The following is a 27354-nucleotide window of genomic DNA, read 5'->3' as shown; positions in this document are numbered from 1 at the left end:
GCATACCCACACAATTATATGACTAGTTGGTAAGTGATTTCTCACGTTACCATGAGAGAAAAAAAATATGTATTCATAAATGCAATTTTGAAATTTGAACACATTAACATTCAGTCAATTTCACACCATGTGAGCCAAAAAAAACCAAACATAGATGCTGAAAATGAAGACATATTTTATCCAATAATAAAATAACCATGTAACACTTGTAAATAACTAAAACCCTACCACTAGTAAGCCACCACCGTCAATTTCACACCATGTGAGCCAAAAAAAAAACCAAACATACATACTGAAAATGAAGACATATTTTATCAAATAATAAAATAACCATGTAACACTTGTAAATAACTAATACCCTACCACTAGTAAGCCACCACCACAGGGGAAATTTTGACTTTGTCTACAACATTGAATAAAAATATATATACACACACTTAAAGTAAAGAAATGAATCTAACATCATAACTTGGTTGAAATGGTGCCAATTCCCTCCTCACCTTATAAACCCTCGTTCTCACTCATATCACAACCAATATATGATTAAGTATAAGTATATACAAGTTTTAGAAAACACTTAATCACCTCATACAAGGGTTGTAATATTCCATAATTGTTTATAAACATTCTTGGAGGCATATTTTAATTCTTCATTGTAAATTCGAAGGATTTTCATTTATAGTGATTCCACACTTGTGAATAAAAAAATATATCTCATAGGTGATCATTATTCACCTTTTGTTTTTCCTTCCTTGGTGTCTACAACAAATTCTTTTCCCTTATTATTTTTCCCTACCCTTTCTCTTGTTTTCATTATCACGACCTCTAGATTCAAATCCGCTTGAATTCATATCTATAACCATGGAAGTAAATAATTAGGGACTTGGCAAAGAATAAAGTACATAATTAGGGACCTGGGAATGAAATATTCAAAATAAAATACAACAAGTAACACAATCCACAATACACAAATATATTCAAGATAGATCTTTGTTCCAACATTATTACCTTCAAAATATAACTCAGCCATATGAAAAGGCATATCGTTCGATGTTCTGCAATTCTATAGGAAGTGAGGAAAGAATGGAAGAGAAGAGGGAAGTGAGGGAATGGAATATGGAAGAGAAGGAGAAAGGGGAAGAAAAATCTAAAGAAGAGAGAAGGAGGGGGGAGAAGGGGAGGAGAAGGAGAAAGAAGAGAATAAGAAGTAGAGGAAGAGGAGGAAGGAGGAATCTAAAAACAGGAGAAGTAGAAAAGGAGGAGTAAACGAAGGGGAAGTAAGTGTAGGAATTTACAGGGTAAGTTCCTCAGAAAGAACACCAAAAGGACACCGCTCACAACCAGATCACAGATCAATACACCAGTATTTTTGACGTGGTTAAAACCCTCAAAGAGGGAAACAGTCCACGGCCTGTGCCAACGTGGCTACTACAGGAAATTTATTAATCAAAGAATGAAAATTTACATAAGCTTCTCTCATGCACGGATTACCCGAACAATGACCCTCCATGCGCTTTAAATAGAACTCATGGACCAATCGGGTGTTAAGCCACGGATCAAGTGTCGGTAATACCGAGGAGAGAGTGAACCGTCGGATCACTACATATCGTGACCTTCGGATTGTAAGTTACAAAATGTACAACGGTAAAGAAACACACTTTACCTAACTCTATACCTAACTTTACACTAGACCAAGTTGAACTTAACTATATCCTATGTGTCGGAATATCCTAACATCCCCCCTTAAGAACAACTTGGGATAGGATTGAAGGATTTACAAATATGACACAATAGGAGAAGGAAGGAGGCACTAGAGCCTATCCCCCCTTAGTGACAACTTCCTGAACTCCAAGCATATATCGAAGTTTAGTGAACTTCGCCTCTGTGAGAGCCTTTGTGAAGATGTCTGCAACCTGATCATCTGTTGAACAATATTGCACTTCAAGAACATGGTCATGAATGAGCTTTCTGATGAAGTGCATGTGTAGTTCAATGTGTTTGCTGCGCTGATGCTGGACTGGATCTTTGCATAGCTGAATGGCACTTTGATTATCACACCAAAGTGTGGTTGGATGTTGCTGCTCAAAGCCAAACTCTGATAGGATCTGACGAAGCCACAAGGCTTCCTTACTGGCTTCCACGACACCACGATACTCTGCTTCTGCTGACGAAAGAGAAATGGCAGCCTTTTTCTTACAAGCCCATGTAATAGGTCCTGAACCAAGAGTGAAGACATAACCGGCAGTAGACTTCCGATCATCAGGGTCACCAGCCCAATCAGAATTAGTGACACCAACTAATAGAGGAGCTGCTTTGGCACTGTAATGAATCCCAAACTGTACTGTACCTCGAACATAACAAAGTATTCTTTTGGCTGCTTTCCAATGACTTTCACGGGGGTTTTGCATAAAACGAGCAACAAGGCCAACAACAAAGGAAAGGTCAGGATGAGTATGGGTTAAATACAAGAGTTTTCCTACAAGTTGACGGTATAAGGTAGCATCAACTTCAGGAGAAGTACAAGAGACTGAAAGTTTGACTCCAGACTGAAAGGGAGAAGGGGCTGGCTTACAGTCTTCCATGTGAAAATGACGAAGAATATCACAAGCATACTTGGACTGGGAAAGGGAAATACCCTCCTTGGATTGCAAGACTTGAAGACCGAGAAAATAGTGTAAGTGTCCTAAGTCTTTCATTTCAAATTTCTTTTTAAGGCTGGACTTCACATGATTTATAAGGTTGGGATCACTACCAGTAAGAATAATATCATCAACATAAAGAACAAGGATGATAAGAGAGTTGCCCACTTTATTGGTGTAGACAGTATTGTCAGAATAACACCTAGAAAAGCCAGATTCTAAAAGAAAGCTATCCATTTTGGCATACCAAGCCCGAGGAGCTTGCTTGAGACCATAAAGAGATTTCTTAAGTCGACATACAAGGCTGGAGTCTGTTTGGATGAAGCCAATGGGTTGTTCCATATATATTTCTTCATGCAAGTCCCCATGCAAGAAGGCAGATTTAACATCCATCTGATGGACTTCCCATTTTAAAGAGGCAGCAAGGGAAAGAACAAGGCGGATAGAGTTCATTTTGGCAACAGGGGAGAAGGTTTCAGTGTAGTCAATGCCTTCAACCTGTGAAAAGCCCTTAGCAACAAGACGAGCTTTATGTTTATCAACTTTCCCATCTGGTCCATACTTGGTTCTATAAACCCATTTACATCTAACAAGTTTGCATCCCTTTGGTAGAGGAACAAGATCCCATGTATCATTTGTCAACAATGAATTATATTCTTCATTCATAGCTGCTTCCCAATGTGGATGGCCTGAAGCTTCTGCAAAAGTGTCAGGATCATGATTTACTGGAGCTTGAGCCAGTAAAGAAGAGGCTCTTTCAAACTGAGAACGTGTACGTCGCTGATCTGTAGGATCACCGGCAAGATCACCTGCTGCATCCCGAGTAGCACGGACCCATCTTGGAAGTTGAGGATCCTGAGAAGGTGGGGGAGGATTGTCATCCTCACTTTCATCATCTGAAGAAGAAATGTTTTCAAAAGTAGAAGAGATAGGAAGAGGTGGCACATCCGCCAGACTAGGCTCGTAGGCCGATTTATTTTCATCAAATTTTACATCTCTTCTAATGATAACATTTTTGGACTTAAATGGAATAAGTCTATAACCTTTTACATCTTCAGAATATCCAACAAAAGTACATTTCTCACTCTTAGGTTCTAAAGCTTTATGCTTTTCATCTGGAATATGGGCCCATGCTTCACTTCCAAAAACACGAAAGTGACTTACATCTGGTTTAATGGAACTCCAAGCTTCTTCTAGAGTGAGATTCTTTAGAACCTTAGTAGGAGTGCGATTTATTATATAATTTGCACAATCAATTGCTTCGGCCCAAAAGCTAAGACTGAGTCCTTTAGATTGCAGCATACAATTAGCCATTTCCTTTAAGGTGCGATTTTTCCTTTCAGGTACACCATTTTGTTGTGGAGTGTATGGAACAGTATGTTGCATTTGAATTCCATTTTCGGTGCAAAAGTTGATGAATGTGTTTTTAACATATTCTCCACCATTATCAGTTCTTAGCTTAAGAATTTGATGTCCAGATTGTTTTTCAACAAAGGCTTTGAAGGCCAAAAATGTGTTAAATACTTCGCTCTTGAGTTTTAAGAAGTATACCCAAGTGCGTCTGGAGAAATCATCAATGAAAGTTAAGAAATACTTGCAGCCAGAGAATGAAGCAACAGGAAGTGGACCACATAAATCACTGTGCACAAGCTGTAAAGGGGCTGAGGCGTGCCAAGAGGCACATTTTTCAAAACTGTCCCGATGATGTTTTCCGAGTACACATCCGGAACAAACACCATCTCTGCAAGATACCATAGGAAGACCTGTCACCATATTTTCTTTACATAGATGCTGAAGGGAGCGATAGTTTAAGTGACCAAATCGCTCATGCCAAAGTTTGCTCACTTCATCATTATGAGCAACAAATACTGAGGGAAGATTTGATGACCCAAAGTTGTGAAACTTATACAACCTTGTGGAATCATCAGCAATACCAGTAGCTAGAATCTGTTTAGGATCTCTTAGATCCTTGATTACAACATGAGGTGAAAATTCAACAATTTTACCTTCACCTGAATGAGTTATCTGATATACAGATAAAAGGTTGCAGGATAAGGTTGGAACACATAATACATCATTAAACTGACCATTGTCTAGATGAACAGTTCCAGTCCCTACAACATTAAGAGATCTATCATCACCAACATATATATTTTTGGTGTTACAATCATTTAAAGAAGAAAACATGGCTTGGTTTTTGGCCATGTGATAAGAGGCTCCAGAATCAATGAGCCACTCATGAGAATGAGAAGAAGAAGATACATTTAATGCATAACCAGACTGAGATGATTGACAACGACATGCTGAAAGTGCCATTCCTGAAGTTGAAGTTGAAGTATGCTCCACATGGATGTTATGTTTCTTCATTGCGGCTTCCAAGGCTTCCATCTTCTTAAAGCATTTAGATTCTAAGTGGCCATCTCGATTACAAAAGTTACAATGTCTATCAGTCTTCTTCCATTTGTTTTTATTGGTCTTATCATTTTGCTGAAATGATCTTTCAATTTGAGGCTGAGTTTGCTTAGGACCCTTGTTTGGTTTAGGACCATTCTTTTTAGGATAGGACTTCTTAGGATTCTTTGAATTTGGTTGTTGCTGGGCGGCTAACGCTTTCTTGGAAGAGTTTCCAAGACTAAGAAGACCAAGGTGTAAGAGTTTTTCTTGTTCTCTTATTAAAGAATCACAAAAAGAGTCAAAGGAAGGGGCCTTGTAGTCTTTTCCTTGACAAATGAAAGCTTCCCTTGTAGAATGGAAAGTGGAAACAAATACAGAGTAGGCTGGTCCCAACTTAGTAAGGATGGAATAAATAAGGTTACTATCTTCTTTCTTAACCTTAACACCTTCCAAGAGATATCTAAGGGTCTTGAATTTGGACAAGAAATCTTCAATGCAAGAAAAATTATTAGGATCCAATGTAAGCAACTCATTTTCAAGTTGATGGGCTCTAATTTCATTTTTAATCCCAAAAACTTTAGTGATTTGTTCCAATGCTTCATGAGGAGTATCAAGTTCTGCAATATGGAATCTAAGATCAGGAGAAATAGACATCCCTATCAAACCACGTGCTTGATCTTGTCTATTTTCCCATTTTGCAGCCTTGTCTTCATCTTTTGGTTTCTTCTCTTGGCCTGTGGCTATTCTGTAGAGACCTTTACTTCTAAGTAAATCTTCCATGTAGGATATCCATTGGAAGTAGTTAGTGCTGTCAAGAATGACTTGGCATGGACTTTCCATTTTTAAAAAAACTGAAGCTGAAGATGCTGAAAGTAAGTGTTCCAATGGATAGATCTCGAAAAATTAGGCGGTTTTAAAAAAAACGGCTCTGAAAAAGGCTTCCGGATGAAGAAGTTATGGCTTTTTGAAAAAAAAAATTGTTGAAGTTGCCGGCAAAGTGCACGAATGTGCGGAAATGAAAAAATCCACCCCCACAAAATGGAGATTTGAACCCAAGACCTCTACTCTCTTAAAATAGATTTGAACCAATTGATCTATACAAAAAATTTGAGAGAGAGAGAGAGAGGGGGGGGCCTTGGTTTGCGTGCTTGCCTTGAGAAAGCTCTTTTTCCCTACAAAACACAAAACACAAAACCCAACACGGACATGCAAAGAAAACGAACCTTATGGCTCGAAGTTAGCTTTAGCCAAAAAACTAGATATTTTAAAAAAATGAGCCTTGCGGCTCAAAGTTAGCTTTAGCCGAAAAACTAAATTTTTTTCTCAATGTTTCTGATTTTCCGAGATCACACTAAGGTGCAGGGAAAAGAGCATACGCATGAGAAAAATCCTTCCTTTCTGTTTCTGATTTGCCCAGATCGCACAGTGTCGCAGGGCAAAAAGCATACGCAGAAATGAAAGGTATAGATCCGGTTAAAAAAAAGCTAAATAAACCGAAACCGAAATAAGCAGAGAGAAAATAACAGTAAACTGCAAATAAACACTGTATACCTCCAGATCTTAAAAAAGACGCAGCTAGGGCTACCGGAAACCTTTTCGCGTGAAACGAAAGGGGTTCCTCACTGGAACAGATGCTCCGAACACAACAGAGCAGTCCTCTCGGCCCGAAAGCAGTCAGAAACAATAGATCTAGGAAACAGCAGTCGGATGCAGTTCTACCGGCTTCAGATTTGGATCACCAACGGACGCGGCCCTCAAATAGCTCTGATACCATGTAGGAATTTACAGGGTAAGTTCCTCAGAAAGAACACCAAAAGGACACTGCTCACAACCAGATCACAGATCAATACACCAGTATTTTTGACGTGGTTAAAACCCTCAAAGAGGGAAACAGTCCACGGCCTGTGCCAACGTGGCTACTACAGGCAATTTATTAATCAAAGAATGAAAATTTACATAAGCTTCTCTCATGCACGGATTACCCGAACAATGACCCTCCATGCGCTTTAAATAGAACTCATGGACCAATCGGGTGTCAAGCCACGGATCAAGTGTCGGTAATATCGAGGAGAGAGTGAACCGTCGGATCACTACATATCGTGACCGTCGGATTGTAAGTTACAAAATGTACAACGGTAAAGAAACACACTTTACCTAACTCTATACCTAACTTTACACTAGACCAAGTTGAACTTAACTATATCCTATGTGTCGGAATATCCTAACAGTAAGAGGGAAAGGTAGGAGTAGTAGGAGATATAGCCTTGGGTAATATTCCATTCTCAAGGAAATTGGGAAAGGAGGGAGGAGAAGAAATGGAGGGGGGAGAAGAGAATACAAGAGGGAAGTGACGAAGGTAATATGGAAGATAAGGAGAAAGAAGAAAATGAAACATAGAAAGAAGGAAGGATGGATGAGAAGATGGTGAAGGGGAGGAGGAGGAGAAAGGAGGGGAGATCAAAGAAAAATAGGAGGAAAGAGGACTCTCGAAATAGGTTGAGTATAAATTGAGGAGGAAGAGAAGAGGAAGAGAAGGGAAAATAGGAGGATGTGGAAAAACACGAGGAAGAAAGGTAAAGGAGGGAAGAGGAAGAGGAAGAATGGGATATCAAAAAAGAAGTGAAGCAAGGAGGAATCGCAAAATGGGAGTAGAAAAAAGAAGATGAATAGAAAGGGAATGGAGGGATTAGAAGGAGATGAAGCGTAAGGAGGAATCGAGAAAAAGTGAAGGATAATTTGCGGAAAATAGGAAGAGGAAGAAGTGACGAAGTGGAAGAGGGGGAAGAGAAAAAGATGATGGCAGGGAGTAGGAAAGAGGGGACAACCAATAGGAAGAGGGGGGTAATAAAAGAACAGGGCAAGAAAGGATGAGTAAAAAAGCAAGAGATAGAAGAGGAGAAGGAAGGATGGGTAGAAAGGAAATAATATGAAGGAGGAGTAGTAAAAAAACAAGAGGAGTTTAAGAAATAATCATTTGATATTTCCGCCATCTCAAAATCATATTTTACCTTATATCCATATTTACAAATAAATTTCATCCTTGAACTTTTGGCACATCTTTCAAGTCATAAACAAAAATTCTAATATTTTCATTGCAATCGGGGTAGAATTTGAAGGAATCGTCTAGTCTGTGTTCTCCCTTGCTATAGATATTATTAAAATGTTTCCAAGAAGATAAATAGAACCCAAAAACAAACTTCATATGATAAAGTTATGGTCTTGGATAGTTGATGTGGCAACTGCACTCCCTGTGGCCCACTATATCATCACCAACTTAGCTCTTATACTTATATTCTTTTTATTTTTAGAGTTTTTCCTCATGGGGATTTGGGACACTATGGTATAATTTAGTTTCATCCTCCTTTTATGGATCTTTTGCAAATAAAATGGTGAATTTACTACATTGAAAAATAGAAAGGTGTGGCCTTATGTTTTGTTGGCATTCTCGGCAAATGGTTTCCATAGTGATTCTTAGTGTGCTTAGAGTGTGTGCACTATTATTTAATTTCTATTTTCCTAAGAATCTATATGCATTACATAACTTTGGAAATTGTAAAACTTGTAGGAGGACAGTGAAATAGAAAGAGGGGAATAGGGGAAGAAGAAGAAGGAGATAGACAGAGATTGAGGAGGGAGAGGATGACATAATCATTAAACCTACATTTTTTTTTTTAAATTTAATAATAGCAATCATTACACAAGATATACATTCTAGGTCCATAGAAAGATTGCCTCTGAAAATTATACTGGGTCTAGATCTTATTTATTGGAAATAACCACAATACACGGAGTATTATAAAGGGGAATCTATTTTCCATACCTGTAACCAGCACCAACACCTTTCTCCCTAATTTTTATAAGGAAATGTAAATTCCCTTATATTTCCATAAAAAGAATGAAATAGGTACTGGAGAGAGAAATCCCACTCCTTAGTCATCTTACTCATTATAAGCAAGAACAAATGGGGTATGGCTTGATACATTTATGTGTGCGTGGATCCTAAAACAAATTTAACATATTCATGAAATACATACATCCCAACAATTAATCTCATCAAGTAATTATCAATGTCATCAGGAAATTGGCAAGCTTTGTGCCATCATGTAACACCCCTCCGTTGTATGTAACACTCTATTGCTATCATGCCGGACCTAAGCTAAGACTGAGTTGTAACAAAAAAGCTAGCTCTGAGGTGTAACAATGAAAATAAATACTTTTTTATTAAATAAATAAAGATAATTTAACCACTTGGAAAACAAGACACCAAGAGATGAGATCCTTGCCAAATGAAATCCCATTGGTGAATGGGAATGGATAATCCTTTCATGATAAGACTTATAGATCCAATTCTAGATAAGCTTAATGGATTGGGAGATAAATATCCATTAAGTTACTTAGCTGGAGAAAGATGTTAATTTTAAGAAAAACATAAAGGCCTTGCAGAAGAAAAAGGCAAGCTTTTATGAGGAAAAGCCTCACGGGAGAGAAAGGCGAGATTTTATGGGAAAAGCCTGGGCGAATGGATAAAAAGATCCATAAAAGCAGGACGCCGCTAAAGGAAACCATATCGTGAAAGAGGGTACTAAATACCCATTGAAGAGATCAACAAGAGGCAATTTATCCATGGCAAGAACTCTCAGCTCAGGGATGAACTAGAGGAAGTCAGTTCTAGGTTGGGTTGCGGTGCTTGATTTTCCAAGTGACATTCTTTGAGCTACTCCAGTTTGATTCAATTGCATGGGATGTTATGTATGTTGGCTCCTTACTCTTTATGTTGTCAAATATCTAAGCATATGAGTATAATTTCATGTGTTATCTTTATTTATGAGATGATTGAATATTGATGCATGTGACAACTATTGAATATAAATTTAATCAAAGTTAAATAATAGAGATGGGTGCATAGTAGGTGGTTATTAACATTGGGTCAAGGAGGTATGTACACATCATGTTTCCCATTCAAATCCCCTTGAATAGGGCTAACTATCTACACTAATAATGTTTACAAGGGATGTCATCCATAGATATTGGAAAGCATCACTTGAGTTTTCTTTTAAGATTATCGTTGGAGAATTACATATATACATACATAAGTAAGTTCCCAATTAGAGTCCCCTTGAGTGAGGTTCATTAGACTATGATAACAAGTTCGTTCTTGTGTACTATTGTGGATGGTGGTTGAGCTACCCACCATCCACATATTCCAAGGCAAAGAGGAACTCCTGCAATGATTTCCTTGGAAATGCATATATATTTGTGTGCATGTATATTATATTATATTATATTATACTATACTATAAATTTTGTATCTAAATCAACCAATGCAAAAACGTTTCTCTCCATGTCCTTGGGTCTACAATGCAAATAATAAATCTTTGTAAAAATTTGTGTGTGTTTGTGTGTGCGTGTGTGTGTTTATGCGTGCACACGTCTGTGTGTGTGTGTTTGTAGTCTAGTTGTGCTACGAATTGCACCAATTTCAGTAACTTAGAAAAATCGGAAGCAAAACAATTACTTTTCACCTTAATTATGAAAATAATCACTTTGGATTTTGAAAATTTCGAATCTTAAAATTTCATGATCCACATTTAGTGGGGGTTTTCAAAGGCGATCAATCCATTTATGCATTAAAGGTAGCGATTCAACAATCCAAATCTAAAATTTTAGTAAATATTACCTAAGTGGAATATGGTGAGTGAAAATCCAAATAGTGATTGGCGTGGGAAGGACACTTTATTAGTTTAAATACAATATTTTCCCTATTGAAAATGTGACGCATAAGGAAAATAACCCTTTTCTTCGTCTAACAATATTTTCAAATAGTTTTCATCTACTTTTTCTTCAAAGTTAAGGGTATTAGAACTAACATATACCTTGAAATTTTTCACTCCCCTTAAAGGAATGCTCAAAAAATATTATCCCATCATTTATGGGAGTTGTTGAAGGATCACGATGAAATGATGCATCATCTACCTTATGTCTAGATGGATTCCTAGATGAACAAACTGATAAAATATCCCACCTCAAATGTTTTTTTCACCTGTTGTCTGGGGCCATATAGCCGGTGAAGAATTTCTTTTGAAGACTCATTTTTCTCAGGGCCTAGGTGTATATAACCTAACATCATCATAGAAAATAACAATAAAAAAATAGTAGAGACCATATTGTTTCGATACCATTGTTCCACATTAGTTTGGTAAGGAGATGAAAGACACCATAATATTCCAAAATGTACACAAGATACATTGAAAACTAATTTCAATACTTTTACTCATATATTAGTGAAAATATTATAGGCAAATAATGGCTATAATGGTGATATCTTCCTATGTGAAGAGACATGTCTACTATACTAATCTACAAAAATCCTTTAAAAATAGGCAAAAACGACAATTTATCCTAATTGCGTAATCCCTATGATGAAAAAATCATAGTATCAATAAACATTGGCCCGAACAGTTACGGTGTCAAAGGAAGAAATTCCCTTAGGATCATAAGTGTAATGTCATTTTCACAAGGCTAAAACTTTCTTTACATTGGGATGGTTGTGATCCTTTATTGGTAAGTTGTATCTCGCCTATTACTCAATGAGATGAATTGGTACGACAGTGTCCCATATGACCTTCCCCACTGTCATAGACATGAGGTGAGAGTGTCCCGTAGGACCTCCTCATTGTTGTTGGATTCTTGATTGAGATGTACTCCCTGATGTGGCTCCAGGTTGAGCTGGGCTCCCTAGCGATACGCTCTCTAATGTTTCCTGGGTAGTAGAATTTGGAACCCCGCTGGCATTGATTTCGGGTGGTAGGAGTGGCTCCACGATGGATTGAGGGTCGTAGCCTAAGCTCCCCTCTAACGTTGAATTATTCTTCTTTTAGATTCTATAATGTTAAGCATATGAGCGGGGACAATCAATAGATAAGAAGACATGAGCGGAGCTGAGAAGTGATGATAGCTGATGACGAGTTAATTGAAATAGGACATGATTTGATGACAGGATACTTGCGATGATTATGTGATGCAGTTGGAATTTCTCCCTAGCTGGGAGGGAGTGTTAATTTGGAAGCCTATTGATCAATTCCAACCATGGGATGAGATTCCTCTTTTCGAGAGGACCGATTTTGACTATCGAAGCGCTCAATTTAGACAAGGGAAAGTGTTATTCTGAATTAAAGCCCACATGTGAACAAACATTAGGGGAATTTTGAGGTCTACCAAAGAAAAATGTACAACCAAAATAAATTTTATAAGAGCCAATTGGATTCAAGATGATGATGTCAACCATGGGGGGTGATTCACCATTTTTGGAGTAAAAAAATAAAAAGATTAGAAAATAATAAATAATAAAACTATTTTTTCAACTTATCTCCCTAAGTTTTTACTCAAACTTCCAGCGCGAGTACTCGTTGGATGTAAAATTGGAGTACCCATGTTTCATATTTTAGATGGACCCTGCTACACAAAATATGAAAAATACATGAAAAAACGTGATTGCAATCACGTTTTTCATATATTTATCATTTTATGTGTAGTTGCGTCCACTGAAAGTATGTAAGATGGGTACTCCTTGGATGAAGAGTCAAATTCTGCATCCAACGAATATTGTCACGGAAAATTTGAGTAACCCCATAGGGAGATAAGTTGAAAATACGAGTTCAAAATTATTTCTTTCTTTCTTCCCTCTAAAATTTGATGATGTAATCTAATCTTACTTCATCACTTCCACTATTATTTTATAATTTCCTTAGCAAGACTATTTTAGACCTCAAAATAACCCTAATGAGGACAAGTCGACAAAAAGAGAAATTGGACACCCATGGATGGCTATAAATACGATTCCAGTGACCCTCATTTCAACATCATCATCATGATCATTCTTCTTCATTTGGGGTTGGCTTGAACAGTTATAAGGTTGCGTCATGGAGATTCGTTCGTACAGGCCCGAGATTGCAGGGTTTGAAGCTTGCATGTGTTTTTAGGGTTCTAGTTTCCAGCCGCAGGCATACTTCATGAAATTTCAATTGCAACTACAGGCACGCAGGCTCATTCGTGCGGTTGAAGGCTTTTAGCCGCACGAACATCACTCTCTCTGTGCGGTTGGAAACTAGGTTTTGAGTTTTACAGTTGACCAAAGGTTTCGTCTGTTGGCTGTAGAGTTTGATGGTTAATCACATGCTTCTGATTCAAGGTTTTGATTATTAGCATTGTTTGGTTCATCTCTTGGATGTTTTTTAGTTGATCTTGCTGGATATTTTTGTGGTTAAATATATGGGTCATTTTACTCTCCTTATTGAAACATTCAATGGCAATCTAATAAGAAGAAGAATTTGAAATGGTTTTGCCTTGGTCTCCGACCAATCATGTTGTCTCTATGTGCGAATGCTTTTCTTCTATTATTCCTTTATGTTCCGTTGCAATGACGATGATATTGTTCTTTCTATATAATTTCATATCTTGTGGAATAATGTGGTAAAACTGAATAATGTTATGATGTTGTGGGGTGAATTCAATATGTAAATCAAGAAATGAAATTATCTAAAGAAAATAACAATATAGACCTAATAAAATATAGAAATACTCAGTACCATTTCTGAGGAGATGCAATACCCAAATTCCTGCAACCAGACATCCTCCATCATTACTCGCTTTTTTTTCTTTCATTTGTCCTAGGCATAATCAATTTTCATCCTCCTATTTGATTTATCTCGGTTATCGGGATATTTCTTACTATAATTCTTTTATACGACGAAGTTCGAATTTTCAAAAACATGCAAAGACATTTCAAGTATTTGTTTCTTATTTGATATGCTAATTGTTGTTCCATAAGTGTGAGCACAGTGGAAATCCTCGAGCATGTCCTTCGGGATGAAGTCATGCTTTTCTTGTGATGCTTCCATACAATGTTGTATTTCTAATCACCCCTTAAAACGAACCTTGTTGCACTCATCCGCCCGAGGATAATGGTATTTGATATCATGTGTTGGCTTCTCGAAGGTCTTCCACAATTGACCATGAAAATTTCCTATCACCAACATTGTACAATCATATTATTTACGAAGATTTGCATTCCACCTTTCGACCACTTGATTGTAATCTTTTAATACTAGTTGTACAAATTTAGAGGAACCATTAATTCAAATCTTAGAAGCCCCTAATGGCTCCTTCCCTGAGTTAGTGACTAGATAAAGCAGACCTTAGTTTTATACTAATATATTGAGGTTTATCCCAACTCCATGATCTCTCTAATTGTAAGGCATGAAATCATGAGCATGGCATTTGAACTACAATCCTCCTCCAACCCCTCCTGATCCATAAAATTCCATGGATACTCTAGTACACAATTCGTCCTAACAGTTTTGATAAATTTACACTCAAAATCTAAAATCTATAATATGAGGGTTATTTTCCTTAGAATTATAGGTTGATTAAGTTTGAAAATGTAGAAAATAGAGAACATATGAAAGTAAAATTACTCACAACCATAATAGCACAATATATTACCGAGGAAACCTTTTCGAGAGAAAACACAACTGGAAGTGGTGGATGTGTTTTCTCTCTCTTTCTTTGAATTCAAATGGATGCAAGTACAAGGAACTTTGGTCTATCGGCCTGTGTGTTTCTATAGTGCACGAACCATCTTTATTTGTTCTCTCCCTGTCAACTCTTGGCTACCCCACCCATCTATGGAACAAAATGCACTCAAATAGAATGGAATCTCCTTTCCTCCTAGTGTCCTAGTTATAACACAACTCGATAGCCTCCTAGATGGTAAGTTTGACTCCTTCAACTCTTAACTATAGCTATAATATACACACTTCTAGATTCTTCTTCATCATGATCACATTCTAGCCCGTTTCCATGGATGATGGGGGCTGATGTGTTATCCTATCAAATCATGGTGGTCAAAACATAAAGGTCAACCTCTAGGTGGGATAAATTTTGCATACACTTTGATTGAGGAATGTATTGCACCATTGGAAAGGTATTTGTGTGAAAAATAGCTCTAGTGATTGTCGAACTTAAGCGATAATTTTGTATCCTTGAAAACATTGTTCGATGCCTCAAATTCCTTTCAAAAGGTCTTGGACCCCAATTCACCAAACTAGGACCCACTAGGAAAAATGGTCCTCTGAGTTGATTCCTCCACTTTTTCTGCTCTAAAAGCATCAATGTGGATGACAAATAATATAACGATCTATTCTAGATCTCCTTATCCCTCCCAACATCCTCTTATATATCTACTTAATTTTTTTTAGTTCTTGGTATGAGAATTAATCGAAAACTTACAAATGATTGTTCACAACAAATTGTTTGCAAGCCATTTCATTGTAACAATGTCGTAGAGTGAACATAACTAAGATTACTTAATTCTAGTTAATTATAATACTTTAGTATATCATCAAATGAAATTTTGTTAGGAAAATGCTAAATGAACGTTCATAGGAAAATCAAATATCATTATTTGAGATAGAAGGACAAATCGAATTTTTATGTATTTCTCCATAATTGCAATGGACTGTGAGTTGGCACACTCTAACTATCCCATGTTTTGGATTTTTATAGGCAAAATCTAGCAATGCAATTTTTCTTAAGATTGTGACTTTTTATTGTTTAAAATGCATTTTTTAAACTTATACTACATAGCTAAAAAAGCTCGAGCCACTTAGGTTATGTAGACTACATAACTAAAACTTGTGATTCAACAAATCCTTGTTGGACTTTTATAAAATTTGATTGAAGAAGATACCGAATTAATAGCCAAAACCTACAAGACACAAATTATGCACTATGACTTGAATAACACATTTAATGATAATTTCATATTATAAATTATTTAATTTGTTTTTGGATATTTCTTATTAAGTAGCGGAGACAACCAAAAGCACAAATGTTGGAATTGATATTTCTAATCAACTTAAAGTCATAAACAATGAACCTATTGAAAATTTACTCACTTATAAGAATTCCAAAGCCATAAATTTTCTCCTACCCATCTTTCATTAATTGTTGCCAAAATGTCATTTATAAATTCATGAGAGGCTCCATGTATCAATGGCAAAGAGAAAATCCCAACGTATTTCACAATATATGTTGCATGTGGAAAAAGATGATGAGTGAACAACAAAGAGCATTGTCCAATAATGGACATATTAGATAAAATTCACATCAATATACAACAATGTTTGATTGAGTTGAGAGGCACTTTAGACAAATCAGTATGAGGGGGATTTGTGATTCACTCCATGGGCAACATGGAATTGATACATGTCCAGGTATTAAAATACAATTAAAATATTCATATTCTCTATATAGAAAAGCAATGTCAGTATCATAAAAAAAAAGGAATATTCATGTTTAGCTAGTTTTAATTAAAAGCATGATCAAGAAACAAAAATGAATATGCATGTTTAGTTAGTTTTAATTAAAAGCGTGATCAAAAAACAAAAATGAATATGCATGTTTAGTTAGTTTTAATTAAAAGCATGATTAATAACGGTCACTAAATTTGGTGTTGATATGACAACGCAATGTGGATGATAATTTTCCACACAGTCTTAGTCATAAATAAAATATTTCGATGTCTTCATAACTTAATATAATTTTATACCAACTTTAAGAAAGTAAACACGAGGTAAAAGAGAAGTGCGTTTAAGATGTTTAAACGTTATAATTTTCAAAATATTACAACACGAGAGTTAAATAAACATTTGACCATCTATGTCAATAATTTATGTCAAAATCAAATATTCTAATTAGTTTATAATAAAATATTCAATGTGCGAAGAAAAAAAGTAATTGAAAATAGAAAATTAAATAAAAAATATCAAGTACTTCTTTATAAGAATAATAAAAGGGAGATTGGTAATTCATTTATTTCTCAAAATAAAAGTAATATGTAAGATTTAAAAATATTCCAATAACAAAAGTTTTCAATGTGGGTGTTCAATAAAATATATACAACAAGATTAAGTAATATTAACTTATACTCAAATATATATTAATAACAAAAAAAATCATTTTAATTTAGAAATCTCAATGAGTACATGTCAAATATGTATATATCAATATTGTTTTAAAAATAAATTGTGCATCCGTCATATAAATAATTTGAAAAAAAGAAAAGAAAGCTTTTATGGTTAAAACGGTTGAAGTAGTCTCACTATTTAACATTTTGGCCATTTTTCCCCTATATATATGTATGGAAATTTTCTCATCATATTGAGCAAAGGAATTTTGGACTTACAAGTCAAGTTTCAATTATGTACTCCATATAGCATTCAAAAGTACATTTTAAACAATGAAAATTTACGCATTATATATATATATATATATATATATATAGATAGAGAACCACTGTATATTCATTGGGATCTACGAAGGGATGAGAGGGATGCCATTTTTTTAAAATCAGATTGTGCACTCTTAAAGAAGTTCTCACATGAAGAGATTTGGCCCTTCTTGGTGCATGCTAGATATGTGGTTAAGATGAATCTATAACAATGATATTTAAGAACTTTTACATCTAGTGTGGCATACCATGCACTTTGCTAGATTTGGGAAACAAAGAAACTGTTGAAAACTTAATTGAAAAAGTATTTGATAAAACTTTTTTTCACTTAATTGTATTAAGGAGATGAAATATTTCTCATATGTGTCATCTCTTCTAAACATGTTTATATTGCCATCATTTCACTACAAACCTCTATTGTTGAAATCAATCTCCATTGAATAAATACAAACACACAAACCTGTGCATGTTCAAACATTTGAATTGAAATATTTATATCAATATAGATGTTGGGATATTCTATTGAGGGCCTAAATCTCTCTCATATTCATTTGATAAAGTAGAAAGAAACTATTAACTAGAAAGAATTAAAGTTGATATAGAGCAATCCTACTCAAGTGGCCATTGAAATCGTTTATTTTTCCCAACATGGGATTTTTTCTTTGTCCAATAACAAAAAAAAGAAACATACATTTAGCCTGATACTAGTTGTACAAATTATCTTTTGGCACAACGAATATATGGTTTCTACCTCTTATTTAGCTTTGAGATAAGGAGATATTAATAATCAATTTTCTTGTTTTGAAATTTTAAATCTAGATTTCACATTTTTATTAATTGTATAAATTAAGTTTGTGAAAATTGTAATCCAAAATTATAATAATTTAACTATATTATAAGAAAGTAATATTATGAAATGATAAGTTAAATTATATACAATATAGAATAATGTAATTGTTATATTATTTATTTTTGGTGGAAATTAAGTTTACTAAACTTAAAATTTTGCAGATTGTTTATTTATTTGTTATTTTATAAATATATACATGTCATCTAGAAAACATATTTACATATAATAAACGATGTGATTCCACTTATAAATATTTTAGCTCTTTTGGAATTGAAATTATAGAAGTTGTTTAGAAGTAATATGAGCTATATTTATTCTTATATCATTTATTCAGATAGATAATTTAATGAAAGTAGTGTAATAATTTTATATGAATTAATTTACAACCTTTTATATAGAAAGCGATGAAATGGTTTTAATTAGAACCTTTTACACACCAAAAAAAAACAATAAAATTACCATAAATTGACGTGAAACTTAGAATTGTTGCTTTGATAATGATGGAGACTAGTAATTCCAAAAGTTGAAAAGAGAAATAAGCATAGTATAGATTTGATTTCAAATATTTTCCTTTATTAAAAAAAAAGAAAAAGAAATAGACATAATATAAATTTAATTTCAAACTTTTTCTTTTATAAAAATTAATTCAATTACAATTATAAAAGAAAATTACATCCATGAAAATACATATTAGAAATTTATGAACAAAATTTTTAATAAAAATAATATACACAATTTACATAAACTTAATAACAACAAATTTCCATTGAATCACTCAAAACATTTCCACAAACTGTGGAAATACAATTGACTAAATAATAATAATAATTAACCAAAAAAAACAGTTGCAATTGATTAAATAATAATAATGGTTAAGGAAAACAGTGGCAATATGATTAAATAGTAATGGCGAGCGAAAATAGTATTTACAAAGGACTCCAGCAAAGTGAAAACATCCACAATATGCTGAGATACCTATATCCATTATTGGGGCATTACATTACACAGAAATGAATTGAATTGAATTGAGGTTTGTAAAACGAATGGGCAGAATCGTGTTCGTTCTATGATTTGAGGAGGTTTCTAAACCAATGGGCAGATTCCCTGGCATATCGCTTTAAGTTGTCATTGTAATCAATATAATATAAACCAAATCGATAGTCATATCCACTAGCCCACTCAAAGTTGTCCAGAAGCGACCAAACCACATAACCTCGCACATCCACTCCCTCCCTGCAATTCATTTGATCAAAATTAAAAAGCCCTGGTCAATAACTCGCACTCCACATGGCAAACTCAAATAACAACAAATACGTGTATATGTTGCACGCACCTTATTGCTTCAAGTAGGTATGATAGATGTTGAGAATGGTACTCCACTCGCCTCGAATCACGCAATGCTTCTTCGAGCGGGGTTGTGGCATTGTCGAAATCAGCGTACCCTATTCAAAATTCATGTTGTTGTGCGTAATGATCAGATCCATGTTTTTTAGCGAAGATATTATTGACAACCCAGAACTGAAACATTGTCGCGTACCTGTCTCAGTGATGTATATGGGAGGATTGTTATAGCGGTGCTTCGTATAGTTGATCACATCCCTTAATCCAGCAGGATAAGACCTAAAAGAGCTCACACCTTCCTGCAAACCGCAAACGGGGAGATATATTATTAACTTAAAAGTAGTGAGTGTAACTTGTGCTTCATTAAACCTTATTAACTTAAAGTTGTGTCGTTCATTAAAGCTTATTATACAGAAAAAAAATAAAATCTGTAATGTTCACTTACATCGGATCCGATGTAAACTCCGTTTACTTCATCTGAAGCACCAAACAAGGAAGTTTTAATACCAAAAAATATATATGCAATATTGCACCATAGAAGAATCAAATACCAATTAAAATACCGTGAGTCAGTCGATGTTTTCGAACTTGATTGTCTACTTTGCCAAGAAATTAAGTGTTTAAAGGTCAGTGTCCAAGGGATTTTGTGGAGTGGAATTGTTGATGGTAAAGTCAGTTGAGTAATAATTAAAACCAAGAAAGTTGAATGAGCCTTTTAGATCTTTGGCCTCTGTTAGGATATTCTGACACATAGGATATAGTTAAGTTCAACTTGGTCTAGTATAGAGTTAGGTATAGAGTTAGGTAAAGTGTGTTTCTTTACCGTTGTACATTTTGTAACTTACAATCCGACGGTCACGATACGTAGTGATCCGACGGTTCATTCTCTCCTCGGTATTACCGACACTTGATCCGTGGCTTGACACCCGATTGGTCCATGAGTTCTATTTAAAGCGCATGGAGGGTCATTGTTCGGGTAATCCGTGCATGAGAGAAGCTTATGTAAATTTTCATTCTTTGATTAATAAATTGCCTGTAGTACCCACGTTGGGACAGGCCGTGGATTGTTTCCCTCTTTGAGGGTTTTAACCACGTCAAAAATACTGGTGTATTGATCTGTGATCTGGTTGTGAGCGGTGTCCTTTTGGTATTCTTTCTGAGGAACTTACCCTGTAAATTCCTACATGGTATCAAAGCTATTTGAGGGCCGTGTCCGTTGGTGATCCAAATCTGAAGCCGGTAGAACTGCATGCGGCTGTCGTTTCCTAGATCTGCTGTTTCTGACTGCTTTCGGGCCGAGAGGACTGCTCTTTTGCGTTCGGAGCATCTGTTCCAGTGGGAACCCCTTTCGTTTCACGCGAAAAGGTTTCCGGTAGCCCTAGCTGCGTCATTTTTCAGATCGGGAGGTATACAATGTTTTTTGCAGTTTACTGTTATTTTCTCTCTGCTTACTTCGGTTTCGGTTTATTTAGCCTTTTTTTTTAACCGGATCTATACCTTTCATTTCTGCGTATGCTCTTTGCCCTGCGACTCTGTGCGATCTGGGCAAATCATAAACAGAAAGGAAGGATTTTTCTCATGCGTATGCTCTTTTCCCTGCACCTTAGTGTGATCTCGGAAAATCAGAAACATTGAGAAAAATATTTAGTTTTTCGGCTAAAGCTAACTTTGAGATTTTTTTTAAAATTTCTAGTTTTTTGGCTAAAGCTAACTTCGAGCCGCAAGGTTCGTTTTTATTTGCATATTCGTGTTGGGTTTTCTGTTTTCTGTTTTGTAGGGAAAAAGAGCTTTCTCAAGGCAAGCACGCAAACCAAGGCCCCCCCCCTCTCTCTCTCTCTCTCTCTCTCTCTCTCAAATTTTTTGTATAGATCAATTGGTTCAAAGCTATTTTAAGAGAGTAGAGGTCTTGGGTTCAAGTCTCCATTTTGTGGGGGCGGATTTTTTCATTCCCGCACATTCGCGCACTTTGCCGGCAACGTCAACAATTTTTTTTCAAAAAGCCATAACTTCTTCATCCGGAAGCCTTTTTCAGAGCCGTTGTTTTTAAAACCGCCTATTTTTTCGAGATCTATCCATTGGAACACTTACTTTCAGCATCTTCAGCTTCAGTTTTTTTTTTTAAATGGAAAGTTCATGCCAAGTCATTCTTGACAGCACTAACTACTTCCAATGGGTAGCCTACATGGAAGATTTACTTAGAAGTAAAGGTCTCTTCAGAATAGCCACAGACCAAGAGAAGAAACCAAAAGATGAAGACAAGGCTGCAAAATGGGAAAATAGACAAGATCAAGCACGTGGTTTGATAGGGATGTCTATTTCTCCTGATCTTAGATTCCACATTGCAGAACTTGAGACTCCTCATGAAGCATTAGAAAAACTCGCTAAAGTTTTTGGGATTAAAAATGAAATTAGAGCCCATCAACTTGAAAATGAGTTGCTTACTTTGGATCCTAATAATTTTTCTTGCATTGAAGATTTCTTGTCCAAATTCAAGACCCTTAGATATCTCTTGGAAGGTGTTAAAGTTAAGAAAGAAGATGGTAACCTTATTTATTCCATCCTTACTAAGTTGGGACCAGCCTACTCTGTATTTGTTTCCACTTTCCATTCTACAAGGGAAGCTTTCATTTGTCAAGGAAAAGACTACAAGGCCCCTTCCTTTGACTCCTTTTGTGATTCCTTAATAAGAGAACAAGAAAAACTCTTACACCTTGGTCTTCTTAATCTTGGAAACTCTTCCACGAAAGCATTAGCCGCCCAGCAGCAACCAAATTCAAAGAATCCTAAGAAGTCATATCCTCAAAAGAATGGTCCTAAACCAACTCAGCCTCAAAATGAAAGATCATTTCAGCAAAATGATAAGACCAATAAAAACAAATGGAAGAAGACTGATAGACATTGTAACTTTTGTAATCGAGATGGCCACTTAGAATCTAAATGCTTTAAGAAGATGGAAGCCTTGGAAGCCGCAATGAAGAAACATAACATCCATGTGGAGCCTACTTCAACTTCAACTTCCAGAATGGCACTTTCTGCATGTCGTTGTCAATCATCTCAGTCTGGTTATGCATTAAATGTATCTTCTTCTTCTTCTCATTCTCATGAGTGGCTCATTGATTCTGGAGCCTCTTATCACATGGCCAAAAACCAAGCCATGTTTTCTTCTTCAAATGATTGTAACACCAAAAATATATATGTTGGTGATGATAGATCTCTTAATGTTGTAGGGACTGGAACTGTTCATCTAGACAATGGTCAGTTTAATGATGTATTATGTGTTCCAACCTTATCCTGCAACCTTCTATCTGTCTATCGGATAACTCATTCAGGTGAAGGTAAAATTGTTGAATTTTCACCTCATGATGTTGTAATCAAGGATCTAAAAGATCCTAAACAGATTCTAGCTACTGGTCTTGCTGATGATTCCACAAGGTTGTACAAGTTTCACAACTTTGGGTCATCAAATCTTCCCTCAGTATTTGTTGCTCATAATGATGAAGTGAGAAAACTTTGGCATGAGCGATTTGGTCACTTAAACTATCGCTCCCTTCAGCATCTATGTAAAGAAAATATGGTGACAGGTCTTCCTATGGTATCTTGCAGAGATGGTGTTTGTTCCGGATGTGTACTCGGAAAACATCATCGGGACAGTTTTGACAAACGTGCCTCTTGGCACGCCTCAGCCCCTTTACAGCTTGTGCACAGTGATTTATGTGGTCCTCTTCCTATTGCTTCATTCTCTGGCTGCAAGTACTTCTTAACTTTCATTGATGATTTCTCCAGACGCACTTGGGTATACTTCTTAAAACTCAAGAGCGAAGTATTTAACACATTTTTGGCCTTCAAAGCCTTTGTTGAAAAACAATCTGGACATCAAATTCTTAAGCTAAGAACTGATAATGGTGGAGAATATGTTAAAAACACATTCATCAACTTTTGCACCGAAAATGGAATTCAAATGCAACATACTGTTCCATACACTCCACAACAAAATGGTGTAGCTGAAAGGAAAAATCGCACCTTAAAGGAAATGGCTAATTGTATGCTGCAATCTAAAGGACTCAGTCTTAGTTTTTGGGCCGAAGCAATTAATTGTGAAAATTATATAATCAATCACACTCCTACTAAGGTTCTAGAGAATATCACTCCAGAAGAAGCTTGGAGTTCCATTAAACCAGATGTAAGTCACTTTCGTGTGTTTGGAAGTGAAGCATGGGCCCATATTCCAGATGAAAAGCATAAAGCTTTAGAACCTAAGAGTGAGAAATGTACTTTTGTTGGATATTCTGAAGATGTAAAAGGTTATAGACTTATTCCATTTAAGTCCAAAAATGTTATCATTAGAAGAGATGTAAAATTTGATGAAAATAAGTCGGCCTGCGAGCCTAGTCCGGCGGATGTGCCACCTCTTCCTATCTCTTCTACTTTTGAAAACATTTCTTCTTCAGATGATGAAAGCGAGGATGATAATCCTCCCCCACCTTCTCAGGATCATCAACTTCCAAGATGGGTCCGTGCTACTCGGGATGCAGCAGGTGATCTTGCCGGTGATCCTACAGATCAGCGACGTACACGTTCTCAGTTTGAAAGAGCCTCTTCTTTACTGGCTCAAGCTCCAGTAAATCATGATCCTGACACTTTTGCAGAAGCTTCAGGCCATCCACATTGGGAAGCAGCTATGAATGAAGAATATCATTCATTGATGACAAATGATACATGGGATCTTGTTCCTCTACCAAAGGGACGCAAACTTGTTAGATGTAAATGGGTTTACAGAACCAAGTATGGACCAGATGGGAAAGTTGATAAACATAAAGCTCGTCTTGCTAAGGGCTTTTCACAGGTTGAAGGCATTGACTACACTGAAACCTTCTCCCCTGTTGCCAAAATGAACTCTATCCGCCTTGTTCTTTCCCTTGCTGCCTCTTTAAAATGGGAAGTCCATCAGATGGATGTTAAATCTGCCTTCTTGCATGGGGACTTGCAGGAAGAAATCTATATGGAACAACCCATTGGCTTCATACAAACAGACTCCAGCCTTGTTTGTCGACTTAAGAAATCCCTTTATGGCCTCAAGCAAGCTCCTCGGGCTTGGTATGCCAAAATGGATAGCTTTCTTTTAGAATCTGGCTTTTCTAGGTGTCATTCTGACAATACTGTCTACACCAAGAAAGTGGGCAACTCTCTTATCATCCTTGTTCTTTATGTTGCTGATCTTATTCTTACTGGTAGTGATCCCAACCTTATAAACCATGTGAAGTCCAGCCTTAAAAAGAAATTTGAAATGACAGACTTAGGACACTTACACTATTTTCTCGGCCTTCAAGTCTTGCAATCCAAGGAGGGTATTTTCCTTTCCCAGTCCAAGTATGCTTGTGATATTCTTCGTCATTTTCACATGGAAGACTGTAAGCCAGCCCCTTCTCCATTTTAGTCTGGAGTCAAACTTTCAGTCTCTTGTACTTCTCCTGAAGTTGATGCTACCTTATACCGTCAACTTGTAGGAAAACTCTTGTATTTAACCCATACTCGTCCTGATCTTTCCTTTGTTGTTGGCCTTGTTGCTCGTTTTATGCAAAACCCCCGTGAAAGTCATTGGAAAGCAGCTAAAAGAATACTTCGTTATGTTCGAGGTACAGTACAGTTTGGGATTCATTACAGTGCCAAAGCAGCTCCTCTTTTAGTTGGTTTCACTGATTCTGATTGGGCTGGTGACCCTGATGATCGGAAGTCTACTGCCGGTTATGTCTTCACTCTTGGTTCAGGACCTATTACATGGGCTTGTAAGAAACAGGCTGCCATTTCTCTTTCGTCAGCAGAAGCAGAGTATCGTGGTGCCGTGGAAGCTAGTAAGGAAGCCTTGTGGCTTCGTCAGATCCTATCAGAGTTTGGCTTTGAGCAGCAACATCCAACCACACTTTGGTGTGATAATCAAAGTTCCATTCAGCTATGCAAAGATCCAGTCCAGCATCAGCGCAGCAAACACATTTTACTACACATGCACTTCATCAGAAAGCTCATTCATGACCATGTTCTTGAAGTGCAATATTGTCCAACAGATGATCAGGTTGCAGACATCTTCACAAAGGCTCTCACAGAGGCGAAGTTCACTAAACTTCGATATATGCTTGGAGTTCAGGAAGTTGTCACTAAGGGGGGATAGGCTCTAGTGCCTCCTTCCTTCTCCTATTGTGTCATATTTGTAAATCCTTCAATCCTATCCCAAGTTGTTCTTAAGGGGGGATGTTAGGATATTCCGACACATAGGATATAGTTAAGTTCAACTTGGTCTAGTATAGAGTTAGGTATAGAGTTAGGTAAAGTGTGTTTCTTTACCGTTGTACATTTTGTAACTTACAATCCGACGGTCACGATATGTAGTGATCCGACGGTTCATTCTCTCCTTGGTATTATCGACACTTGATCCGTGGCTTGACACCCGATTGGTCCATGAGTTCTATTTAAAGCGCATGGAGGGTCATTGTTCGGGTAATCCGTGCATGAGAGAAGCTTATGTAAATTTTCATTCTTTGATTAATAAATTGCCTGTAGTACCCACGTTGGGACAGGCCGTGGACTATTTCCCTCTTTGAGGGTTTTAACCACGTCAAAAATACTGGTGTATTGATCTGTGATCTGGTTGTGAGCGGTGTCCTTTTGGTATTCTTTCTGAGGAACTTACCCTGTAAATTCCTACAGCCTCTTCACTGTTGAATATTGGCAAGCGTGCTCCCACCAAGCTTCGCATAAAGTCAGGGTACTTCCCCGACGTCAGTGGATCCAGAAACCTGTAATTCGACAGGAAAAATTACACTTCACATCTCAAGTAGACATGCATGTTGTTGGAATTTTCTGATAAATTCCATAACAGACAGACAAAAATTGCTCTGTTTTTGCACTCTGTTTTTTGCACAGAAAAACAGAAAATCGCTTGCTGGAAACGGTGTTTCAGCAACACATTTTTTTTTCAGTTGTTGTAACTTGTGTTGCAGCAACGCTGTTTGTGGTGTTGCAGCAACGTAAATTTTTGACGTCAAGTATTTTTTGAGTTACGGTGTAACAGCAACAGGAAAAATTAACTTGCGTTTATTAAAAATAAACTAATTGTTACAGATTTGTCTTCCTCATACTGAGGGAATTTCACAACTTCTATTACAAAACAGATTCACCAAGGAACGCTTCTGTTCCACACAAATAAACATCTGTTAAACAAATTTCATTCAAATATTTGCACTGTTGTGCATTTTTCCCTTTCTGCTCTCTGCTGCATTGTTGCATCTACTCCTGCTGTGCACTGTTGTGCGTTTCACTATCTGGCAAGTATAAATCACCATCATGCACGCACGCACAAATAAATATTAGTACCAAAATCCAATTACCCAAACGTTTTTACCAGAACCACGCCTTCTTCTTTTCACCAACGATTATTTGTTTATCCTTCCAAATATACAAGTACGAAACTTTTCTGCTTCACCCATCTGAGTAACCTTATTAATATGAACACGTTGATACAATAATATTTTGGCAATATACGACTTCGCAGCCCGTCAACATTTTTAACATGGGTGGGTGGTGCATTGTGGAGGAAAGAAAAAACGTTCGTTCTTATCATTCCAATAACATTTTGGAATTTTTAACATATTACATTTATTTGATTGAAATTACCAAGTTTTATAGATTTATTTTAATTCTGAATATTACAAATTTATTTATTTATATAGAAAATTATTTTATTGGCCATGTTCATTAAAATATTTTTTTTATAATTTATATTTAATTATTTTTGTTATCAAGCTTTTATCCTGGAATATTTCAATCCCATCAAAAATATTGTAGCTTTG

General features: G+C 36.3%; 1 long non-coding RNA gene across 1 annotated transcript; it reads right to left on the bottom strand.

Annotated features, from left to right (window-relative positions):
- Positions 1 to 19533: 19533 nt before the first annotated feature.
- On the bottom strand, positions 19534 to 19997 carry LOC149261432 (uncharacterized). Its single transcript, XR_016248450.1, has 3 exons — positions 19959 to 19997; positions 19710 to 19812; positions 19534 to 19614 (listed from the first exon to the last, which is right to left on the bottom strand). It is a non-coding gene; the product is annotated as an uncharacterized LOC149261432 (long non-coding RNA).
- Between the last annotated feature and the right edge of the window lie 7357 nt (positions 19998 to 27354).

Source organism: Pinus tabuliformis, chromosome 6 (genome assembly GCF_031772625.1).
Source record: "Pinus tabuliformis cultivar Carrire ecotype Pingquan chromosome 6, CPIR1, whole genome shotgun sequence".
Taxonomy (NCBI): domain Eukaryota; kingdom Viridiplantae; phylum Streptophyta; class Pinopsida; order Pinales; family Pinaceae; genus Pinus; species Pinus tabuliformis.
The sequence above is the reverse complement of the archived record's forward strand: the minus strand, read 5'-3'. Positions and strand labels throughout refer to the sequence as shown.